The sequence below is a fragment of the Eubalaena glacialis genome, chromosome 6, assembly GCF_028564815.1.
Source record: "Eubalaena glacialis isolate mEubGla1 chromosome 6, mEubGla1.1.hap2.+ XY, whole genome shotgun sequence".
Lineage (NCBI taxonomy): Eukaryota > Metazoa > Chordata > Mammalia > Artiodactyla > Balaenidae > Eubalaena > Eubalaena glacialis.
Genome location: NC_083721.1, coordinates 15,895,906 through 15,905,897, shown reverse-complemented (window position 1 = coordinate 15,905,897; position 9,992 = coordinate 15,895,906). Strand labels below are relative to the sequence as shown.

The 9,992-nt window shown below is 44.0% G+C and overlaps 1 protein-coding gene across 3 annotated transcripts in view; it reads left to right on the top strand.

Annotated features, from left to right (window-relative positions):
* The first annotated feature begins 513 nt into the window (after window positions 1-513).
* BACH1 (BTB domain and CNC homolog 1) overlaps window positions 514-9,992 on the top strand; it is a 45,314-nt gene continuing 35,835 nt past the window's right edge. The window contains exon 1 of one of the 3 annotated variants that reach the window (XM_061193997.1): window positions 514-618. The gene's annotated coding sequence lies outside the window, so the exon portion shown is untranslated. Of the gene's footprint in view, window positions 659-1,319; window positions 1,339-9,992 lie in introns of those variants that run through there. The other 2 variants (XM_061193996.1, XM_061194000.1) reach the window with 2 other exon arrangements.

Below are 9,992 nucleotides of genomic sequence, written 5' to 3'. Positions count from 1 at the left end.
GTGTCCGCTGGCACTCGATTCCGGGTATCCCGGCAACACTTAGAGCGAGCAGGCCGTCAGGCTTTTCCTTTCTGCTTTCAGCAGGAAAGGAGGAGGTGGTCCTCGGGTGTCTTTTTCGTTCAGGCTGCGGGCTGTGCTCGCAAAGGGGCGCTGCCCACGGAGGTTGCGGGACCCCGCCGCCGCCTCCTCGAGGCCTGCCCTGCCCAGGGCTCGCGCGACGCCTCCCTGCATCCCCTCGTGTGGGCTTCTGCCTACGCGCAGACAGCCGCAGGGATCCGCGTACCGACGTTTCCAGGCTGGCGGGGCGGGGCCTTTAGTGAGGGCGGGGTTTAGGCGTTACCGAGCGGGGAAGGGCGGGGTCTCGCGAGGCAGGCCTACGGGGCGGGACCTCGCGAGGGGGCGGGGCTTGGGCACCAGGAGGGGGCGGTGGCCGCGGCGGCGGAGGGAAGGGGAGGGAACGAGAGGGGAAGGGAGGGGAGGCGAGGGAGGAAAGGGAAAGGAAGGAGAGGGGAGGGGGCGGCCGGCCGCGGAGAGGGAGTGAGTCACCTGATAGCTGCCCGCGCGGCCCGCCAGGCTCGCTCGCTGCCGTCAGTCGGGCTGCGTCGCGCCTCGGCTCTGGTGAGTGGCTCGCCTGTCCCGGGCGCCCTTCCCCGGCAGGGTAAGCGCGGCGGCGTCGCGCGCGCGGTCTGGGCCGCCGGCCTGTGAGGGGCGGTCCGCGGGCAGGTCCTGGGGAGGTGGTGAGGGAGACCGGGGCGGCTGCTTTCTGGGCGGGGGGCATTAAGCGGGGCCCGCGAGGGGCGGCTGCGGCTCCCGTTCCTGGAAGTGGCCGCGTCCGCCGGAAGGGGCGACGGGTCGGCGCCCCGTGGCCCCGCGCGCGGCCGGCGCCGTTGTTTACGCGCCCGCGCTGTACTTTACCCCGGGCCGGCGGGCGGGGGGCCGGGATGTGCTGGGGCCTGGGCGCCCGCTCCCCCTACCCCGCCTCTCGGGCACCTGGGTCCGAGCCCGGCACCCCCCCAACCCCCAGCCGGCGCGCGGCCCGCCGGGGCTGTGACACATCAGCACCGCCCGCGCGGCCGGCCCGGCTCCGTATTGTCCCTCCGCCCCCTCCCACCACCGTCGGCAGCTGCCGCGTCCGGCGAGCTGTTTGCCTCCCGTCTGCCCAGCCTGGGTGTAGGTCGCGCGTGTAATCACGTAAGAAAGGCCGAGTTCGTGGCTGGAGCAAAAATACCACCCTGCGGGGCTGGGTTTAGCCAAGATTGGTTTGGGGGCCCGGAGATCCCAGGGCTCCCTTTGTTGGAGTTTTGCCCGCGCGTTGTAATTAAAGACTCCCACAGTCGGGTGAGAGTGGGTGTTGATCGTAGAGACACCAGCTTTGTGCTCGTCTAATGAAACGCGAGTGCCATGGTTTTCTCGTTCTTGCACGGCAGTTTTATGTCACTGAGTAGAATGGTACAGAAGGTTTTTGTGCAGTGAGCCTTCTGCGTTGAATTTGGGCTGATTCAAGGTATAGCGTAGTAGTGATTGTGAAAGAAAGTGTGTGGGAAAAACAGACTCCAATGTCACGCTTGAAGGAACAAAGGCTGTTTTGTAGGGATGCCTATCTTTCGGGAGAATTCTAGCAGTATTGGGTCTGGAGGGTGCCGCGACTAGGTCTTTGTTCATGTAGTTTAACACTGCTTATATCCAGGAGGGTTTGCATTTCAAGCAGTTCCGAAAGATAAAGGGTGGAAACACCGGACGTGTTAGTGCCAGAGCGCTTGAGCGCTTCACATGGTCAAGCAGAGAAATGGGAAGAGGCCGGCTGCTTCTTCCTGGTCTTGGGTAGTGGTGCAAGGGCTGGGCTGGGCTTGAAGGCGCTTGCCACTTCAGCCTTTGGATTAAAGAAGCCTGGGGAAAAAGAACACTTGGTGAGTCAGCTGGGAGTAGGATGGCCTTGGTTTAAGTGATGGCATGGCATCGTGCATTATTGTTGTTTAACCTGTGGCTCTGTCAAGTGGTTTACCATTGTTCAATATATTGGTTGGCTAGCAAGGTAGATGACTCCTTAAAAAAAGTTGGGCTGCTGAGTCATTCGCCCCAGCCTGAGAGGTAATTAGGAACAGCTGGTGCAGATACTCTCATCACATGCCTCCACTGTAAAAGGCCAAGGAGCACTCAAGAGGGGTTGCTTCAGAGGCCTGAAGCTGGGGCTGTCTGTGTTGATACAGGTAATCAGCGGGTGAGGTGCCAGCGCTCTTAGGAAGTGGCCGAGGAGCGCTGAGGTGGTGGGTGAACACGGAGCAGCCTCGTGACCTACTGCCTGAGAAGTTTGTGCGGGAGAGAGCTAAAACTGAGGAAGAAATTTGCAGCTAGGAGTCACCTCTTAATAGTATTGTAACAAAAGTATTCACTCTTCTTATTGTACTTAGTTTTTTGTTTCCCTTTTGTGGTTTTGTTGTTCTGTGGTTTATACATTTCAGAAAGTGAACTTAATTTGTTCTTCATAAAGATTTCTTTAGGAGAACACAGAAGGAGGCTTCCTCCACGAGCCTTCCTCGTGGTTTTCATGGCCCCTGGCTTTTCATACATACAATAGTAGTTTCTGGTGGCAGAGAGGAGGGGAAGGAGAATGTGGGTGGAATTAACAGGTCTCTTTGGGTCGAGTCTTGAAAGCACTGTCGGGTGAAAGGCAAACCATATGGATATCTGTCTCATTGTGTTAGTGATGGCGCTGGTGTCTTTCCGTCTCGGATCATTACTTGTTGCTTTAAAAATGAGCACAGGACCCAAGCATACAGTCCCTATTGCTAACAGAGTTTAGGGAAGGGAAGTGTGGAGTGGAGGTGGATCTGACCCTTATCTGTGGTCAGAAGAATGACTGATTCTTATTGATGGTAGCTCATTAAAACATTTTGTAGTAGAAAAAGGTGCCTTACGTTTGGGACTAGAAGAGATTAAAAATCATGAATTTTTTTAGGGATTAGGGTTTCTAAGGTGAGTGCAAGATGATTCATTTGGAAGAAAATAAACCCTTGATTTTTTGAAAACTCACTTTTATATAAAATAAGAAAGACATTCATCTTCAAGATACAGGGTAACAGTAGTACATGCATGTTATATAACTTGGGTTTATGCCTCCCCCTTTTCTGTTGGGGAACATAAAGAGTTTGTTAACCACTGCCAGTAGCACTCTTTCAACAACTGGGGTACTTTTTTTAAAACTTGTGATTTCCTCTTAAAAGCTGTCATTTTTTCAGATGTTCTTAATTCATTTTAATTTTTATTTCACATGTAGTTCTATTCTTTTTATGCTGTATTTTAAAGATTAGAAGCTTGAGTGTAAATTTCTTATTACATTGTTGATGTGGAGAATGGAAATAACAAAAAATACATAGTTGCCTATTACATATACCATGTATTTTGAATTTGGAGACAAGCCAGACGGTTGGTTTGTTTCATGGGTATGATTTGAAGTGTAGTAATAGGTAAAAAGGGTATAATGGGAGCACCAGAAGATAATCTGCACATTGGAGTATAATTTGTATATAACAAATTCTTTGAAAGATCACTGTTACTCCTTGAAGTCTGCATTTTTGGGGGCCAAGTTTACAAGGGGCCCCTTTCACAAGGATTAATAAGACTACATACCCAGCAAATCACTTGGGAAGTGGCATTCCCCCCGTTACGGCTCTTCAAGGTGCTGATCCTCTCCAAGACTTAGGTTTTAAGAATCAGCTCGTCCTCCCAATTTTCTGACTAATGTTCTGTTAATGGGAGAATTGCTTTAACCCTAAACTCACATTTCCTGAGGGTTCTACTAAATGGAGGGTGTATTTTGTGTGGCTGAATGGGTGACTTAGGAAACTATTTTGATTTTAAAAAATATGCCAAACAAGGTAATATGCCAGAGCTCAAGGTATGGGTAATTTGAGCACTATTTGCCAGAATCCAGGCCCCTTGGAGAGAGTAAACATTTCAAGACTGCAGATAAAATATAGACTTACGCCACCATGAAACCTGGGCTTCTGGCTTAGTGCATAGCATTAAGAAAACTGAAGTTGTAGATTTGATCACTGTACAGTTGACAGAGAAGCAGTAAGCAAAGTCGTTAAAAGTGGGCCATCTGGAGCCAGACTGCCGAAGGTCAAGTTCTTGCTTTGTTACTTACCTGCTGTGAAGCCTTCGACAAGTTACTTCACTTAGTTGTGCCTCTTTTTCTCATCTGTAAAATGGGATGATGATAATAGAATCTATATCATAGGGGTTGTTGCAAAGTGCATTAATATGTTAAGTGGTTAGAACAGTGCTGGCTCCATATTAAACATCAGTACGCATTAGTTGTTATTGTCTGTTCTTCAGAATCAGGGAAGTGCTTGGTTACACAGCCACATTTTGCAGCCCCCCTGAGCTGCATTTCACGACTGATCAGAGGAGAGAGTGAGGAGAAGCGTGGGTGTGCAGCACGTGGCTGCTACTGGGAAAACAACTCAAGTGAACATTCTGACAAATCAGTAGCAGCATCTCAAACAAACACCCAGCTTCTGAGGGCAAGTAACATAGGACATGGCTTTTTAGTAAAGGAATCTAACAGTCTCAGCAAAATGCTCTAGAGGCAGTTTTCACCAGTTAATTGGAATTGGCTTTTGAAGAAATAACACCTGCCATCCTGCATCTAATCTATTCTTCATGTTATAATTGAGGACACTGTGGTCCAGCAGGGTTAGTAACCTGTCTACCCCCTTCCTGCTTATTAACATCAGGACAGAACTCATTTTTTGATTCTCATTCCTGACTTGTAGTGAACATTTGGAATGTAAATTTACCTGCCAGTTATTTCTAAGTATTGTATTTTCTTTAAATGACATGTTTGTGCTAATATAGAAAAATTATCCATGATAAACAGTAGATATGTTTATCATGTGGCTTCTTGCACCGGTTAGTAATTCAGAAAGGTTGTGTCAAACATTTTGAGCATCCTTTTGACTAGAGTGTAAGTTTCTTAATGAAGATGCATGTCTTCTGTTTATCTCCGTGGAACAGTGAACGTGCTTTGGCTGTTTGTTCAGTAAACTGTCAGTCGCTGCACTAGTAGTATAACATGGATTCTTTTTGGTTCTGTGGTTTTGAAACTTGGGGATTTTTAAAAGAGTGAAGGAGAAAACAGTATATGTTGTACCTCGTAAGTTATTTTAAATATGTACTGAATTGAAACCCTTGATCATTTAGAATTCTACTTTCTGTTTCCATCATTGGTGTGAGGATTGAGGAAGCACCTGGATTTAAATCATTTAGTTCATCTCCTGAGATAGAAAGAAAATTTGTCTTCTGACTTCTTTTTCCTTGTAATTGACTTAGAATTGGATCGAGCAAAATATAATTTGGGTTGTCTAGATGCTAAACCTCTTATACATCTAATACTTTCCTTTAATATGATCACTCCTCTGGAACAGATCCTTTGTTTTATTTAGGATCAGGGACAGTTTAGAGAATATTAATAGGATCATAAAAATTGTCCCCAAGCAAATATAAGGAACAAAGAAATAGTGGTTGCCAGGATCTTGGTTGTTAATGACTGTCCTAGGAGCACTGTGGGCATGCAGTGGAGTTGGCGGGCTGCTGGCTCCTTTCTCAGTACTGGCACCGTTTAGAAAATGTTACATCAGTGCAGGTGAAGCTGTGTGCAAATCATATTCTTTTAAAAATAAATTTAAGTCATTTTCTTAATGCCTTAGGAAAGTTAGTAATCAAAGGATATTTTTGTAAGAAAATAACTGTTCCTAGCTTCTGTCTGGTAAAGTCATTTTCACTTTTTTAATTTGTCATTTCTTAGATTGAATCAGAGACATAGTGGTTAGCTGCACTCCACTTCCCCATCCCCCATTAAAGTGGAATTACATTAAAAAGTGTTTTATATAGTGGGGTCATTTTTGCAGTTCCTTTGTAGCCTGGACCTTGTCAATATCCCACCTCTAAGGTTATAGACTAAACGTGGTATGGGGAATGTCTTACCTCCCTCTTCTGCCTTTTTTTTTTTTTTTTCCCTGTCATTAATCTCTTCTTTTTACTGACTGGTCAGCCTCTAGGATTCCCAGGGGAGATGTTTTTGGCCTAAGGAGATGAACTCTTAGGGTCTTATTGAAGAAATGGGAAGACCCTACTTCCTGGTATCTTCATATCCTTAATGCCTTATTCCTTCTCTAAAATGTGCCAACGTCTTTTGGAAGTCAGTTAAATCAGTGAGGAGATGTACTTATCTATCAGAGAGTTTGCTATAAAATAGGTGGCTATAAAAGATTTATTAGTCTTTCAATGAACTTATTAGGTTGTAATTATTAGTTTGTCAATTTGGAGTAAGTGGGTTTTGGTAAGATCAGTAATTTCATTAGTGTGTATTTTGCACTGAACTGTTATTTTATAAAATGTAAAGTGGTTGTCAAATCTTGGCCCAAGACACTTTACATTTTTAAAGTACCTAATGTCTCTTTATTTACTCTGTTTTTCTGAGGAGTGTCCCCAGCAGGGCTCCTCTAGATAGGATTTACTACTAAAATTAGAAGGGGAAGTAAGAAAAAAGACATTGCCCTTTTAATCAGTTTTCCCACATTAGTAAGAGACTTTTGAAGTAGAAAAGAATTTTGCCCAGCTGAGTAGGGATCTTTGCTTCATTCCTTCATTCCCAGTTGTCATCCAGAGATAGCAAAGGAAATGCTGGTTAGGGACGAGTCTGTAGCTACGAGCAGCTTCGCCTGCTTCATTGTCTCTTGGACTGTTGCAAGTACTGTTCAAGCTCTAGATATATTTCTCTGGGTTTTTAAAAAAATGTGTTTTGCCTTTAAGCGCATGTCTGTTGTCACTGGCCTGGTTTGTTGCCTGTTCCAGACCCCAGGAGGTCTGGGACACCTTTTCCTCTCGGGAGCAGGTTGGCAGCAGTGCTCACCAGTGGCAGAGCTGCTCAGGTACTCGCACGCCTCCCTGCCATGGCTTCTCATACACCAGTGTGGAAACATCCTCTTCTCTCCTACTGAGTTAACTTTGACCAGCTCTCTGATCCCTGGGGAGTAAAGAATAATTGTGTTTTTAAGTTTCAAGGCACTTTGGTCTCTTATCTTCCTGTGCATGCTGTTCTTCTCCCCAGTTTACACTCAAACACATATTCTGGTGTGTGTAGATAGTAGGGTTGCTAAACTCATTTCAACATTCATGGTATGCCTACGTGTTAGGTATTGGGTTTACATTTGGTTAATGAAACAAATATTTGTGCCTTGATATGCCAGGAACTTTTCTAGATGTTGGCAATACAGAATTTTTCAGAGGTTACAGTCTGACAGGCAGACCATTACTGTAGCATGTGGTAATTGCTAAAATAGCAACATGTAAGATGTGGCTTGAAACCATAGGATATGAGAAGAAGCTTAAGCTTTGGGAAATTAAGAAAGCCTTAGGAATGTCAGTGATGAATGCATGATTTAGTGGAGGAGGCAGCTTGTTTTGACTGCTCTTTTGAGAAGCATAGCAATGAAGAGTAGAGAAGAGAGATTTTCGTTGGGGGAGGTTGGGTCAGGAAGGTTGTGTGTCTGCGTCTGTATGTATTTAAAAATAAGGTCAGTGGGAAAAGGTTGAAAATGCAGGATATGTCTGTCTTTTATCCGTGGCTAGTTCCTCTTATGGTTGCAAGATGACTGGCACAAGTTCAAGTGTACCAGTAAATATAACTGAGTTTCTTGGAAGAAGACTTTTTTTTTTTTTACTGTGATATCTCTTTATTAGTGATAAAAGCCTTTCCCAAAGACCTCATAGTAAATACCACCCCAGCCTCTCCTTTTTGGGGCCAGCATTGCATAAGTTTATGCCTAAATCAGTCAATGTCAAGAGAAGTCGGACCACTGTGATTGGCTTAAATGGATTGCGATTCATCTTGGGTTGGGGCTAGGGTTTGCTACCCCCGAAACTCATGGCCTCAGGTAGAGAGTAGATTTGTGGGCACAATCAGGATGTGGTTAGAAAATGAGGGGGCAAATGGAACTGGATGGCCAACAGTGTCATCCTTGCCTGCTACTTATATCAACGCTACGCACAGACACATACTTCTGAGTAGAAAAAGAAAATGTGGTTGTCTTCGGATTTGGAGTTTTTGGTGACTTTTTTCCTCTTATATATCCTACTATGATCAAGTATTATTTTTACAGTCAGATCAAATAAATGTTTTATTTTAAAATGATTTTAAAATTGAAAATTTGCCCATTCTATACAAAAAATTACATGTAGTAGGAATACATTTCTTTCAGTACTGTAAACCAGGGGTCCCCAACCCCCGGGCCGCAGACTGGTACTGGGCCCTGTTAGGAACTGGGCTGCACAGCAGGAGGTGAGCAGTGGGCAAGTGAGCAAAGCTTCATCGGCTGCTCCCCATCGCTCGCATTACTGCCTGAACCATCCCCCCTGACATCCGTGGAAAAATTGTCTTCCATGAGACAAGTCCCTGGTGCCAAAAAGGTTGGGGACTGCTGCTCTAAATAGTTCTGAGGTTCTCTGTTATTCTCCTAATACTTTCAGGGAAAGAAGAATATATAATAATATCTTGTAGCTTCTGATTGTGTCTATACCAAGAGGACCACTGTCTCTCTCTTACTGTGTAGGGCATGCCCACCTGTGATGTCTGTGGCGCTCAGTGAGTGGTGAGGCTAGTCTGGTTTGAATGGAATGGTTGATTCATTGCCTGGATAGGCCAGCATTCTTTGGAACCCACATTCTTGAATCTGGAATACTAACGGGAACATCACTCCCTCTTTACACACTCATTCTTCTTCTAGGAGGGAAAGCTGTCCTGTGGTTAGTTTATTTGCCATTCCTTTCAGACTTCAAGAATAATTCCACGTTAATTTTATACAGTGTTCCTGTAGCACTCCTAAACTGTTTCCTGCACTTTGATGTGTTCAAAGGACTTGCGTTTAATTCGTGTTCCTTCTTCTCAATCCTAAGTTTTGGTGCTTTGTATGGATGGGAAAGGCAAACAAATAATGTGAATACATAAATACTTAGTGCTGTAAATTCATAAAATAGAAAATAATTACTAATAGTTTTTTTTCTATTTGAGAATAACAAATAGCTATGATAGATGGTTAGGGTAGGCTTCTGAAATGGTGTTACTTTTTTGGATAGAATTTAGAAAGACAATACTGCCAAAATAATTTTCATCTCCGCTAAAAAAACAATAGTATTTACCTACTCAGTTGTTCCTCGAATGATATTTGAACTGAGAAATATTTCAGCTTTTTTTTTTTTTTTTTTTTTTTTTAACAGGCCTCAAATTATTACTTATTTGACTAAATCTTGTGACTGTATATTGGAAAGTAGCCATCTGAGGGCTCAGGTGGAAAGTCTACAGCTCGTTAATCTCCATTTTAGAGATGGTGATTTTGACTTCCGTAATTTTGACTTCCAAGTTAACATCAATAACAAGAAATAGATTTTAAAAATTTAGTTTTAGCTATGTATATTGAGATACCTAGCACTATAGTGCCTACCAGGGATTAGTGGATTAGGTTATCTTTAAATAAAGCACTTCAATTTAGTACCTCTGCCAAAATTAAAAAGTTTCATATCTGTGATTCATATTCTAATTGCTCTACTGTAACTGCTGCCTTATTTAATTAACATTGTTACTTAACATTTTTTCTTCTTAATCCTTTTTTTTGACTCAAATTTATTATGAGTTGGGGTGAGAAGGTGTTTAAGGAATGGTTGGGAATTTGAAGGGCACCTTTTTGGTGGTTTGCTTGTTTTTTCAGTTACTTTGCATGCTATATTTGTCAAGTCTTAGATCTACAGAGGGTCATTCTGACCTAGATCTAGTTTTAGGGCTTTCACTTCCTCTAGGCAATCAGAAGTAAATAATGTGAATCACGGTTATAATTTTTACAGTTTGAAAACAAAATAACATATGAATATTTCATTATGAATGTGGGACATGAACACTTACTATTCTATATGGAAAGTGACTTTTGGTGAAATAT